Source organism: Heliangelus exortis, chromosome 7 (assembly GCF_036169615.1).
Source record: "Heliangelus exortis chromosome 7, bHelExo1.hap1, whole genome shotgun sequence".
NCBI classification, from domain to species: Eukaryota; Metazoa; Chordata; class Aves; order Apodiformes; family Trochilidae; genus Heliangelus; species Heliangelus exortis.
Genome location: NC_092428.1, coordinates 1,147,883 through 1,162,294, shown reverse-complemented (window position 1 = coordinate 1,162,294; position 14,412 = coordinate 1,147,883). Strand labels below are relative to the sequence as shown.

Sequence of the window (14,412 nt, the reverse complement as noted above, 5' to 3'; positions counted from 1 at the left end):
TCATGTGAGGCCTAAAGAGAGAAAGGCCAGATTTAGGGACTGGGCACCTGGCATCCTGCCCAGCTGTGTCCATAGCAGTGGTGACACGTCTGGTAGTGTGAGCCCTGGCTGAGCTGGAGCCCACAGCTTAGAAGAGCTAAGAAAAAGCCATGAGCCCTGTGTTGGAACAGAATCTTGTTTGGGATAATGTGGAATTACAGCTGTCGTTACCTCCTGGGTATGCAGATCAATTCCTATGAGAGCTTATGCAGCATGTAGGGTAGGTTATGATTTATTTACAGAAGTGTCCCAGTCTGGGTGAATTTGTAGGTATTTATCCATTTGGTTTTGGTGTTACTTAAGCCAGGGATAGTCCTAGGTTGTACTAGGTCTGTTGTGGTGTCCTCTGAGCTCTCTAAACACTGTGGAAGATTATTTACAGGTGGCTGTTCAAATCAGACATGTCTTTGTGGTGGTGGCACCTGCAGCTCCCTTTTATTACTTAATTTTATAGAATTTTATGGACAAAAGGTGTTGCTTTTACAAATGGCTCTTTGAAAACCATTCAGAGGAGACCTAAATGAAGTTTATTTGCAAGTGAAGTATCTTTCACCCTCCTGGAAAGGCACTTTTCTGAGCTGGGGGTAAGGCAGTCACAGGAGGTAAGCTGTTCTGAGGCAGTAGCCACCCATACTAAAGCAGTCTCTCACTTCACTCCAAGCTGAGATTGGTATGGTCATGATAGGAGTCAGCCAAACCAGAGCCAGGAAGACTGGTGTGATTTGTCAGTGGCCACACCATGATTTGAGGACGACCTCTGGGTCCTAGAGGCTGGGCAAGGCACAGACCTGGGGTCTGTCCTCATGCTGTCCCTAGCAAGGAATCTGAATTGAGTGTGAGTTCAGGCTGCCCCAAAATGTTCCCAGTCAGGTCATGGGGGGTGTTTTCAAGTGCTTCCTACTTGAAATCCATCTCTGGGTGGGTGTATGGCATGACCAGAGGCTGTGGCATGGGAATTTTCCTCCCAGTGCTGGCTGTGTCTTAGCTTTTGTCCAGCAGGGCCACTGAACACCTATCCTGAGGTTCCTTCTAGGAAGCAAATGGATTCATTGCTCTAAACAGCTGTGAGGACACAGCCTCTGTCTCCAGAAGCCTCAGAGAAGGTCTTTGTGTTAGTGGGATCCCCTCCCTCCTGTGCTGTGAGAGGTACTACACTTAGCAGTCTGTAGATCATCTCAGAGTTCCAAGTCGAGTCTTGTGTCCCAAAGAAAATGGTGAGGAATTCCTGCTTAGCAACCCATACCAATGTAACACCTGTTTTGAGAAGCAATCTGCTCAGAAACCTGTTTAGCACCAGTCTGCAAAATTGGGAAGGAATCTCACGTAGACAAGCAGGGTGGGTGACAGCTAAAAGCTATATATTCCCCAGATTACACCTTCAGGAAAAAATGATTAGGTGTCACAGCTGGTTCTGATGCAGCGTGGCACTTGAAGGGCTAGAAATAGCACTCTGATAACACATTTTAATAGGTGACTAGATAGTTTTGTTTCTTCTCTGGAAAGGTCTGTGCTGTCAGTGCAGCTTAGACTGAAAGCTCTTAGGCTTATTAATTATTAAGAGAAGTCACTAAATATTTTACACCTTTTTATTTTTTATGGTTTTTATCTTATCTGTTGATACGCTCTTCTAAGAGTTGACAACATCAGAGGAAAAATCTGTTTACAATATCTGCTAAGAACATGCGTGGCTTCCTACAAAAGATTAAAAAAGAAAAAATACTGTGTAAATGTTTGTTTTCTCCCTGTACCTTTGCTTCTGTTTCTTCTCACTTTCTCTATAGTACCTCTCTGAATATGTTTTGCTGTGTAAGTAACCAAATAATAAATTTTGGAAGCGTTTTTTTAGGCTTGTTTGTCCAGCAACTTCGTGCTCCCCTCATGCAAGGTGTTACATCAGTGCAGAATAAATGCAGATCTGTGCGGTAATAAATTTGCTTTCTGGAGAAAGCAAAATGTGAGATGTGCAAAGCAAGGGTAGCAGGGAGCTGCAAGAGCAGGGCAGGTTGCTTTGTTTGGTAGTGAGTCCTCTCCTGCCCAGCAGCCATGAGACCCTGCCAGCAGCAGAAAGCCCCCAGACTTTGTAACCTCTCTTTCCTAGAGGTCTGCAGTTTTGTGAGACTTCCTCTGTGAAGACTTTGATGTGTAATACACTGCTCATTCAGTCCTGGTGTGCATTATCCAAAGAAAAAAAAATGTCTGGAAGTACCTAAAAAGAAACTTGACATCTTCACAGAGCTTTGCTGTTTTGCTGGCTGTGAGACTGATGCTCATGCTGGGACAGATCTTTAGGGATGGATATGCTCACAGGCAGTAAGTTTTTAATAAAAGTGTTATTAAAATATATATAATTTCTTGCTTCAGTTTGATAGGGATTCTCTGGAACACTTCTACAAGCAGTATGCATATATGAATCACAGGGCTGTACTTGTTTTCTTAAAAATTAGAAAAAGGAAACAAAGGCCCCCAAATTGTTTTCTGTTACACTTCCTGGGTCACTGTGCTGTGTTCTGTAAGAAATGGATAAGAATGGGGCAAATGAGTGCCCAGCAGTCGTTGTGCTCCTGGCACAGTGATTATCAGACTTAAATCATGGTGCTCATGTGCTATTGGTCACTGGCTGAGCAGTATGACACATTTATCTTTGCATGATGGTTGTGATCTTGTCTAAAGATACCAGTCTTGGTGCTCAAACCAAGCAGAGGTCTTCAGAAAAAAAGGGTTTATTGGGTAAGTAAATTAGCTGGAGATTCTTGGGTTAGAAGGCAAGGAGGGAGGGAGGGGAATCCTGTGATTTAGCTCTGAAGGGAGCAAAGTGGGGTAGGCTTGGCACTCAGACATTCCACATTGAGTCAGGAAATGAAGGCAGCAGAGGTTCCTTCTCCCTGCAGCTGGCTTTAACTTGTGGCACTCCTGCCAGGAAGGTGCCTTCCTCAACCTACATATTTTGTATAGCTCCTTCTCTCAGGGTGGAATTTGGATTAAAAAGAACTCACGTCTCTTGTTCTGCAATCAGGCAAGAGTGGAATCCTCACCTCAGCATCTCCCCTTATCTCCTCCCTTGGAGAAGGGGCTTATAGTACTAAAGTCCTAATGCCTGCATTCCTGAGGTTGGGAATGGCCTTATGAAAGAGAGGACACCATCTTTGCCATCTCCCAGCCTTCCCTCTCCCTCTTCCCTGCTGTCTTCCTTTGCTTTTTAGCAGAGCAAACGAGCTCTGGGCACGCCCAGCCGTGCGTGTTTGTGTCCCCTGAAAGCCAGGGTGCCAGGCATGGTGCTCTCATTGTGTGGACCCAAACAACTGTTCTGCTGCTGTACTGCATTCACTGGAGCTCAGACACAGTGTGGGATTTTGTGACTCATGCTTCATCAGGCTCTTAGCTCTGTTCCAGCCCTTGCCAGAGCCCAAGCTCTGATCCAAGCTTATTGGAGTTGATGGAAACATTGGCTTCAGTTTACTAGATTCATCCAGAAAGGCTTTGGAACGAGTTGTCAGGGCAGGATGTTAAATAATTTCTCCCTTTTGGTTTTTTAAATTCAGATAAGTTGGCCTGAAACTCACAGAGTGGTTCACTGGTGTTTTGAGCAGTGCTTCAGGCTCAAAGGGTGGATTAGCTCTGTGTTGCCATGCTGCAGTTGGCATCATCCACAGCAGATGCCAGAACCTCCTGATGAGCACCATGCTGTGTTCCCAGTGATCCTCCACACCACTGCAGAGGAGGGATGAGGCTGGCAGCTTCCAGAGGCCAAGCTGCAGGGAAGGGCCAGTGATGAGGGCTCAGTGCTTCCTGCTGGTCCAGGGCATGGACAGGATCCTCAAAGAGTTGGTAGAGGAGCTCTGGAGAGGGCCAAAGATGCTACCAGCTCACAGTCCAGCAAGAGAAGATGATGTGGACATCTCCATCTCTCCCTCCCAAAGCAGAGTTGTTGGAAATCTCCCCTGCCTTAACATGTTTATAGGAATGTTTTGGTTTGCTCTCTGATTGTGATTAGAACTGGGTGCATTTTCTTTTTTTATGAAATGGGACATTTCTCCTCCTTTTTGTTTTGTTTGTTAAACATTGTCCTGCTGCCTTCTTAGGCAAAGTACTGTGTTTTGATTTTAAAAAAAACAGTATAATATAATTTACAGAGCCTGCAGTTCATAAAGGCTCATGGATCAGCCCTGTGAAATCCTGTGACTAATTCATGACATGTCCTTGTTGTACTATAAAAGCTTAGAGGCCCTTGGCCAGGAGGTTTGATGGATGTTTCTACAGAGATAGGTTTTGTTTTTTTTTTTTTTTCTTTTACAGGAAGACTATAATTTTATTATAAATGATTTCATGTCTGTCTATTATTGGTTTTATACCTCTACCACTGTTCTGCAGTACTAGGCCACCAGTTCTCCCACTTTTGTGATGAAGATGGGAGAAGTCTGTAGGAAATCCTGTCACCTGGCAACAGAAATACTTGGTGAGTCCATGGACAGCCCAGGAGCTCTGTGATCCTGGTGACAAGGAGTGACATGAAATCCTGTCTGCTTGAGCTGCATGGTGCACACCTCCTTATCTCTAGGTGATTCCTTGGTGCTGAAGGAGCCTCTAATTGACAGTGAGCTCCTCAGACAAAGCTTAATCCTGTGAAAGGTCTGCTTTACTTTACATCTTGCCAAGCCGTGGCCTGGTATTAATTCAGTATTAATTAATTCATTGTGTTTTCTTACTGGCTTAGTAAACTTAAGCCCAAGTCTGAGAATGCATTTCTGTTTGTACTTGGGGTAGTCAGGCTGCTGCTGAAATGCCTTGGGATCACTGCCCTTCATTCTGAAGGCTTCATTCCCTCAGAAGCTCCTCAGGGTTGTGTCACCTCCAGGACAATCACAGTTCCTCTGCATACAGGGTGGGTGCAGGGAAAGCATTCCCCAGCCTGTCCCAGCACCAGCCCAAAGACTTCCTGGGATCTTCTGCCCTCACTGGAGTTGGCACAGGCTTTGGAACAGGGCTCCATGGAGCAGCTGTCACTGCTCTTGCTGGGGTGTCTAATAGGGGAGGTTTCTATTTGCAGCTGTTATTGATATAGAGCAGGGTGATGGGTAAATTGCAGAGCATTTCTTTGGTGTGGTTCCACTCTCCTGGCTGTGCTGTGGCTGGAGGATTTTTGCTGGCCAGTCACAGGGCTGCCTTCTGCTGTACAGCAACAGCCTAGGTGTTTTTGTCCTTAGTGCTCAAGGTGATTTTGGGGCAGGAGGGGGCTGTTCTGTCCAGGTCTCAGACTTGACATGACAAGATAAATGCTGCAGGAGGCAGTGGTGATGGCTCAGTGCAAGGCAGTGCTGCAAGGGGAGTGCTGAGTGTGACTCCAGCCACAGCACGTGGTGAACTCATCAGAGAAAATGTGAGCAAGGTCCTGAACATCTCTCTTGGCACTTTGCAGGTTTGCAGGGACGTGAACTCTGGTGCTACCACCTCATTTTGGACGTGCCAAAGCACAGTTCCAAGCTGTCACCTGCCCCAGAAGGGGCTGTGTTCCCTGCAGTGAGCACAGGAGCTTTCACTCCTGAAGGGAGCAACTTTGAGTCATTGTGAGTGGAAAGTACAGGAGATAGGTGTGAGATGCTATCAAAAAAAAACCCAAACAAAAACCCCAAATGACTCCAGTGTGCTTAATCATCTTCATTCATCTTCTGAGTACTGGAGCTTTGTCCATTTTCTCTTGCTTGGTCAGTGCTTTGTGCAGAATCTGCTGGCCATCAGATTCTCAGGAGCTGTGTACCTTATCTCCCAGTTCTCTTTTGTTTTCTTCTCCATGAAGAAGTTGAGATAAAGACTTCTATAGCCACTGAGTGGTTGTGGATCACATCTTCTGTTTCCAGAATGAAGCCATTCTGGATGTGTGCAACCTGTTCCCATACTCACTGACCTGAAGAGCTGCATCCTAGCCCAGCTGATGCCTGATGCTGAGACCTGAACCCAAAACCACAGCTGAAATACTTGGAGCCCAACCCAAAGTCCTTCTTAAGAACCTGTGTAAGTTTACTCTGTTTTTCTGAGCATTATTAAGGCTGACCAGCTAACGAGTTATCCCAACCCCATTTACTATGGAAGGCATCTCCATAACTAGTCCATGGTTAACTTTTGGATGCCCAAATTAGGAAAGCTGGACCCACAAAAGCAAAGGAGCACAAGGAAACAAAGCCCAAACACAGCTCTCTAAAGGAATAAGAGATTCAGCACACATAATCCTCTCTGCTTCACTCGAGTGCAGCAACTGTTTTCCCTCCTCAATCTAAAAAAAAAACCTTCCTAGATTTTAAAATGTTTTTTTTAATCCAAGGAAATTTATTTTGTTGTGCAAATCTTGTGATGATTCCCTTCCTGCCACTTTAATAAAGCATAAGAAAATTTAATTTTTAATCTAAACATGCTGTTTATGATATGATTGCAGAGCAGCTAACTGCCTGCTAGATGGTTGTCATCAAGCACAGTGTTTCTAATGTCTGTAAAGCCCCCCATATACTTAGTAGATGAACTAAATTAATGAAATATTTAATGTCCTTCTGGGGACTTTTGCCAGCACTCATTAAGATAAAAAAGTGCATTTGTGATATATCGTGGTGGGGTTTTTTTCTGTTCCATATAAAAAAATGCCCAAAGGGTCCCCTCTGTTTTCTACCTCGTGTTTCCTTCTAGCTGAGAAAAACATGTCTCGTTTCCTTTTTATTTTTAATTTTGCTCAATAATTTCTTCCTGAGCCTATGCATAATTGATGAGCTGGTAGAATTACCAGAATGAAGAATGCTAAACTATCCAGGCAAGAGTTGTTTTCATTTTGATTGCTTACAAGTGTAAAATAAACAAATGAATCCCCCCCCATGGTTTTGAACACCTGAATAAATATGTGGGAGGACAATTGTTGTTTTCAAGAATGTAACAGCTCGCTGGGTTCCTTCTTCCTGGCTGAAGAAGCTTCAGGTCTACCTGTAATGAAACCACAGAACAACACAAGTGGTATTTTAAATGGAGAGAGCCAAGTGCCAGAAAAAGTCCTGAGTGCCCCTCTCTCTCATTTTAAACATTTTTCAGGTCTTTAAGAATTTAAAAACCCAAACCAAACCAAAAGCAAGCAGGGCACAGAACTAGGAATGTCATCTTTTATGCATTTTACCATGGAAGTCAATGTTACATGAGTTGATAAGGAAGATACTGTATATGGTAGTAATTATTAACTAAGTATGCAGAACAGTTCTTTTTGTCTTAAATTAGCCAGGCTGCCACTGTTTGCTGGAAGTGAGAAATCTCCCAGTTGCAGTGATTTCCCCTCCCATGTCATACAGCAAGCTGCAGAATTTCTGCTTAGAAAACATCTTTTTTTTTTTTTTTTTTCCTATTTCTGTCAAGGATTAGTAATGACTCTGGCTTCAGAGAGTCATTCCCTTTCTCTGTGCCCTAGGAGAGTTTTGTTTCTCCTCATGTCAGGTGCCCTCTGGCTTGCTTGGGGAATGGTGACTTTGGGAAAGGCTGAGCCAAGTGTGTGCCATGGGGCAGAGGGGCTGAGGAGGGAGGAAGGGCTGGGATTCTGCTAGGCAGAATCTGTCTGGCAGTACAGACCAGGCTTGTTCTCCCTTCCTAGGAAACCAGATAAGTCATAAAGTCACACCCTGTCCTTCAGTTCCAGACAGAAAACAAACTCTAGACTCTTGCTTCTCTCTTACTTAACTCTGTGTGTCTTGTTGATCCTGTGTATGGATGTCTTCTGGGAAATGGTTTCCAGTTGCCTGAATGGAGCCAATTTAATTGATTCGATTCCTCCAGAACCTTAAGAAACATATTATAAATGTTTTTGGTTTTCCTTAAACTAATTCATTATGTCTGAAAGCATTTCCCATTAGATGTTGCCTGGGATGATGAAGCATTCTACTAGTGCTTTATGATGGGCTGCTTTTCTGCTTGATTTGTGTTTCTCTGTACTCATTGCTCTGCAGAGTAAGTGGGAACTGTTTTAACTCTGTCTTACAAATCATCTGCTGCCTTTGGAGTAGCTCTTGGAGAGCATGACCTCCCTGCTCATGGGGCTGTGCTTTTGGAGCAAGAACATGTGCTTGCTGTCCTGGCTGAGGAGCTGCAGGTGACATGAATACCCTGTCCTCAGTGAAGCCCCAGGTAACTCACATGCTGGTCACATGCCTTGGTGCAGGGAGATGCTGCTTCTTGGCACAAGCTGTTGGCTTGTAAGTACCATGGGGAATGTGTCTCCTGGGGCCTCTCTGTGAGAGGCAGAGCAGCCATGAGAGGATGTTGGGAAGAATGCAGAATGCAGGAGGAGGATCTTGAGTCTTTACAGCCTCAGCTCTTCCTCACATTGTGAGGAGATGCAGGAGATGCTTTTTTTCTGTACTGGTTTACCTTGAATTCAAGCTTAAGTTCCAAGCAAGATTAAAAGTGGAGTTTTAATAGATAGATGGTCTGGTGGGAGGTGCCCCTACCCATGCAGTGGGCTTGGAACTAGAGGAAATTTTAGGTCCTTTCCAACCCAAACCATTTTATGGTTCTGTGGTCTGGATTTGAGCAGACTGAGCTGTGTTTGCTTACTCCAGTACAGCCTTTTGGGTCTGTGGTTCTGAGGGGTGCTGCCTCTGAGCTGGGTAAGGCAGCTTTGCAGAGTGGAGAAGGAGAGCAGTGCCTTCTCTGTGTGGAATTCCTCATGCTGACCTGTGATGTCTCTGGTGCTAAGAGGAGGGGAAAAGATGTGAAAAGGCAAGGAAGGTTCTGAAACAAGCCCTGGGGCCTGTGCTGGGGTGCTGTCAAGGCTGCTTCCTGTCTGTCCTGCCTTATGCCATGCTGTCTTTCCAGGTACTGCAAGAGAGGCAGGAATTAAGGCCAGGTTGGATGGGGCTTGGAGCAGCCTGGTCTGGGGGGAGGTGTCTCTGCCCATGCAGGGGGAGTGGGAATAAATTATATTTAAGGTCCCTTCTAAATCATTCTGGGACTTCATGAATTCTCCCTCTTGTAAAGAAGCATAGGGACAGCAGAAGTGGACTGTGGGTCAGGTTCAGCTGGTCCTATCTGGACCTTCCTGGCCTTGAGGGACATCAGCAGTGGGAGCTGGGATGTGTGTTTCCCATGGGGTGTCTGTCCATGTTCTCTGAGGGAAAACACCTGCACAAAACTTCAGCTCTTACTTGAAGGAACCTCAGTATTCTACAGAGAAATTAAATTTTATTGGTGGTTCTTTTTTTAATTTAATTTTATTTTTTAATTTTTTTTTTATTGGTCCATCTCAGAGCAAAGCAAGCCCTGTCCTGGGCAGAGTTGCCACGCTGGCCTTTGTCACTAGTGCCAGGCCAGGTGGGGCTGCCTGGGGCTCCCTGGAAACCTGGAGCATGGAGCTGCTCAGTTGCAATAATGGCATCCCAGCAGAACAGCTGCTGTAATTGTCATTGCAACATGTAATTAAGGTGCTAGGGAGCTGTGTTACTCACGTGTGCCATTTTTCCATTAGAAATGTAGGATTGTATTTGAATTCTCAGGTGACAGAAGCCACCGTGGCAGAGAGAAGACAGACACTGACGCCTGCCACTGAAGCAGAACAGTCTGATCATAAAGACCTTTTAACTTGGCTCACTGAACCTGACATCATTGCACTCTTAACTTGCCTTTCAATCTAATCAGCCTGCACTAGAGTTGAAATTCAGCATTTTGCTGATGTTATTGTCATGGTTTCTGACTGGAATGCTAGACACTGGTCTTTTTATTTCCCCTCTGGCTCAGCAGGGTGGTGAGCAGGAAAGAGATGGATTGATTGAGGACAGGAGCTACAAAAATTATGACTTTCCTATGTGGGTATCTCTTCAGCTTATCCCCCTGTGGGTTTTAAAAGCAATGTGGGTACTCTTAAAATTCTTTTTGGTCTTCTTTCAGTAGTAGGGTCTGAACCAGAATCCCTCATCTGAGCATCCTTTAAGATTGTATATAGGTGGTATTTTGAAGATGAGATTGAAAATAGTATGGCTTGGGCTCAGATGGTCAGATTTAAATCAGTTTGTTAGTTATTGATGTTTTTTCAGGCATTTAAAATGATGTATTAAGTACTTCAGATGATTAAATACTGGCTTTTGCTCCTTTCCAACCTCCCTCTTAACCTGCCTGAAAGAGAAAAAATTAATTATTTTTGTGACAGTACAGAGGAGTCCTAGTGCAGAATTATTATTTCTCTGGAAAGCAACAGAAGACTTTTTCAGAGGAGAGCATGAAAATGTGATTTCTAAAAGAAAAAAAAAGAAATACAGTAAAGATTCAGAACGTGTCATTTAAGAGGGTATCTGAAAAGCAAAGCAAAGCTTTGTAATTAAAACAAAAGTTTAGGCTGGACTTGATGATCTCAGGGGTCCTCCTGTGTGTGAAATTTCTTGAGCTGAGAGAGCCATCCCTCCTGGCTGCTGAAACTTCAGTTGCAGCCCTGGATTCAAGGTGCTCATCATCTTTAAGATAACCAAAATCTGCAGTTTGGAGCCCAGAACTGCTCATGCCAGGAAAATCTCAGTTCAGAGCTTGTTATTGTAGCTTGTGTCACTCCAGTGAGCTGTAGTGCAAGGACTAACAGGAAGCAGAGCTCTGAGTGGCTGTTGCAAGGTGGGAAATCATCCACTGAAGTCCTTCAGTACTTACAAAACGTGTGTCAGACCCAGGCTGGGCAGGGCCCACGAGTGCAATTTCTGTCTCCAAATATGCTGCATGAAATTTGTCCCCTAACCTCTCCCAGGTGTGCCCTGCTTCTGCAGTTCCTTGCTGGCCTGAGTCTTCTTGTAGGTGCTTTCTGAAATTTTATCTAAAGTAATATTTAAGAACGATTTCTTGCTGGGTTTTTTGCTATTGTCCTGGCTAAACTCAAGCACTCCATTTTCCCTGGAGGCTTGTCCATCCTGGTTAACATGGAACCCTCTGCTTCTTTTTCTCTTGCTTTGCTTTTGTCCTGGTCTCTCAGTTGGGTTTTTCACTCTCTTAACCATGATCCTGATGTACCTGAGCCACCCCTGAGGGTGTAAGGTGAGTTTAAACACCCTCTGAGAAGTGTTTGTGCTGCTGGTGGAGTCTGGAGCCAGGAAATGCTGCTCCAGGACACCATGAGGAGAGAGATGTGTCTGTGTCCTGGGGAAGGCAGGTGGGGCTACTCCCAGCTCTTACTACTCCCCTACTCCCAACTCTGCTGCTGAGGGCTCTTCTGGGGTGGCTTTAAGGCTTCCCATAAGTTAATTTTTGCCCTTCTAGCAGAGTGATGAGACTTCCTTCTGAGACACTCAGGAAAGCTTGTGCAGAGCTGGAAGCATTATTTGCAGGCTGCCATTATGCTGTGTGCTGCTGCTGAAAATTTTCCTCCTGTTCTTCCTCTGTGCTGGCAGATAAAAAATGGGAATTGCTGTGTGGGGTGCAGCAGGACACTGGGAGGGTTGGTGACTCATGGCCCATTGTGGAGCTCCTGAAAGGGTTTTTGTCTCTCAGGACAGGTTTCTGCCTTTCTGATCTGAGCTGAGGGATGCAAGTGTTGTGTAAAGCATCTGTCTGCACTGAAGTCAGGCACTCCCAGAGCCTGCTGGAACTCTGGTCACAGAGTTACTGGGAAAGCATGGGAGGACTTCTGCCACCAGTTAAGTTGCTTGAACGGTAGAAAGGGCAAAGCTTGCACTGTTTTTAAATGATTAGTGCCAAAATTCTGCCTGCTCTGCCTGGGCCTGCTACTGCTTGGTGAAACTGAAAATAGATTGTGGAAGTGGAGGGCAAGATAAATTTGTAGGAATTGTTGCATTCAATACTTTTCCTTTTTCAGTTGAAATGATACAAAGAGCTTAACTCAGCACGGAATAAATCTCAGTTTTGTTGCACTGATTGTATAAAGCTAGGCTGCTCTGCTCTGCATTTGCCTTTCAACTGTTTATATTACCTAAAATGTCATTCCAGAGGGGAGTTTGGCTTAGGACTGCAGGGAAAGCCATTTTATTCCTTGTATGGACCTGGTCTCCCACAGCTATTTTAGTGAGTAGCTAGAAAATATCCTTCAGTGAGCCATAATTTCATTTGTGTTTATGTGCATTGGCCAGTTTAATGAGGGAGCTGTGCTGTTCTGCAGTTCTGCTCTGCATTATTTCAAGGAAAGGACAGGATTTTTCAGGTGTAGGCTAGGGTTGTGTTTCTTTTCTTTTTTTTTCTTCTTTTTCAATGCTGTATTTAAAACCACCTCTTGAAGTCACTGTGTTCTCAGTTTGGCCATTGAGGAATGAAACCCTTCTGTGCCTAGAAGAGGCTCTGTTATAAAAAAAAAATATCATCCCCTGTTGGTGTTAATCAACATTGCCTTTTGACAGAACCAAGCCATTTTGAAAGCAATACAGGAGCTGGTTCCAGCTCTCACATCTCAGCTATCAGAAACTCATTAATTTCCCTTGTTAGAACACAGAAGATCTGCTGGTTCAGCAGGGGAATCAGAAGTCTTTGTTTAAGCTTTTATCCTTGAGACCACGTTGTGGCTGAGCTGCAGGAGCCAGCTGTAAGGATGTAAGCTGGCTATGTCCTCACAGGGCAGCTTCCCTTAGGGTGGATCCCCAAAGGGTGGTAAGGAAAAAGCTCTTTTTTTGACTCTCCTTTTAAGCTGGCATTATGTTATGCTGAAGAAATAGTTTTGAATCTTTTCATGTCTGAAATGCCATTTGGTGCTTGTTCAGAATACTCCCTGGTGATAATTGATATTCTGTGATCTTTTAAGTTGGAGGAGATGTTACAAAAGTGGTGTGTGTCTGTGTATAAATATACATATATAAAAAAATGCTAGATATAATCAGAAATAGTCATTTTATTATGCCACTGAATACCCCTTTCAAAGTGCAGCATCAGTATCTTCTGCTGTAGGCAGCAGTCATTTTAGTAGGGCTGCCCAGGCTCCTCAATATATATTCTAAAAAGTCCTTTATACCTCTTCCAGGGGATTCATCTCTGGAATTAAAGGGGAAATTGCACCTCTAACAAGGCATGCAGCCTTTGCATTGAGACTACCAACTACTGTCATCCAGTGTTATAATCTTTATTCTTTAAGTGACCTGGAGCCAGATTTCCAAAGGTATTTATTTGCTTAAGAGCCATTAGACTCTAAATGGGATTTCAGAATTGCCTAAGTAAATTAGACTTCTAATTCACACTGGAGATCTGATTAGGAGGCTTCATGTATCTCTGGGTGCCTAAATACCTTTGTAGAGCAGCCTGAAAGCATCCAGGAGGGTTTGGCTTCTCTGTGGATGATGTTCCTAGCACATTCTTGTGGTGGGACAAAGGAGAATAATTGGTAGGAAAATACCCACCAAAAGCTGTTGGTTGGGCACGGTGATGTTGAAAGAAGAATACCATGACATAGAATTTAAGCCACAAATTCCAAAGAGCTATTTTGTCTCCAAAGCTAGCTTGGAAAACCAACAGGAAATTCCCTTCTTTCTTTGTCTGGGAGTTTCACAGGTGCTGAGTTGTGTTCCTGAATACCTTGGGCCTCTGGGTAGAAAATCTCAGTACCACTCTTTAGAGAATTCCCCATATGGGGAGGCCAAAGCACCTGTTTTTGAGCAGTGCTTTGCAAGAGGCTGTGAATACAGCTGTGAAAATATTACTGTGCTCATAGTCATACTGCTGCCAGCTGAAAATGCTGAAACCCTGTACTGAGCTGTTCAGAGGCAGCCCATTAATATACCCTTTATAGTTTTCCACTGCAGGTTCTTGAACAGCATCTGCCTCCTTTTTGGCCACAGTTTGTTCTGGCTTGCCTACCAGGTACAGTTAGTTAATAAATGTTTAATTTAGTTGTCATTAATGCAGACTCTCGTTACATAGGAAAATAAATTGTACATTAAAAGCCTCAGAGCCACCCACACAGTAGAAATGGAAGCCTGAATCTTTATTGTAAGCCCACCTTTGGAGAGTCACGTCCAGAGACTTGTGGAAGGAGGAGAGGAACCAGTTGTTAAAGGCTTGGGCAGAAACAGGAGCAGGAATGAGGATTGTGAAGCATCTGGAGCAAGAATGGGTGGATGAAGGTTAAACTGAAACCATTAGAAATATGGATGTGCATCTTTAATGCCTCAGTCCTCAAACTGAGGTGTCCTTCAAGGTGATCTTTCTCTTCTGTATTCAACAAAAGGTCTCACTGGTCTGGCTCACTGCTTAACAGGCATCAGGTTGCCTGTGGGTAGGGATCTTGAATTAGTCCCAAGTCCTCACAATTAGGATATTCAGTGCTCAGACAAGCAGAGTGTTTTGGTAAATGACACTGGAGCTTGAGAACAGAGTAACTCCTCTGTGTGTCTGCTGGATGAGGTGATCTGTGCAGCCTAACAAGCTGTCCTTTTGATAGCATGTGTCAAG

General features: G+C 44.3%; 1 protein-coding gene across 46 annotated transcripts in view; it reads left to right on the top strand.

Moving 5' to 3' along the window:
- Positions 1–14,412, top strand: part of SORBS1 (sorbin and SH3 domain containing 1) — a 168,298-nt gene that overhangs the window by 36,555 nt on the left and 117,331 nt on the right. For 2 of the 46 annotated variants that reach the window (XM_071748042.1, XM_071748049.1), the window contains one exon: positions 5,892–6,045. The exons of the other annotated variants lie outside the window; for them this stretch is intronic. The gene's annotated coding sequence lies outside the window, so the exon portion shown is untranslated. Of the gene's footprint in view, positions 1–5,891; positions 6,046–14,412 lie in introns of those variants that run through there. 46 annotated transcript variants of the gene reach the window in all.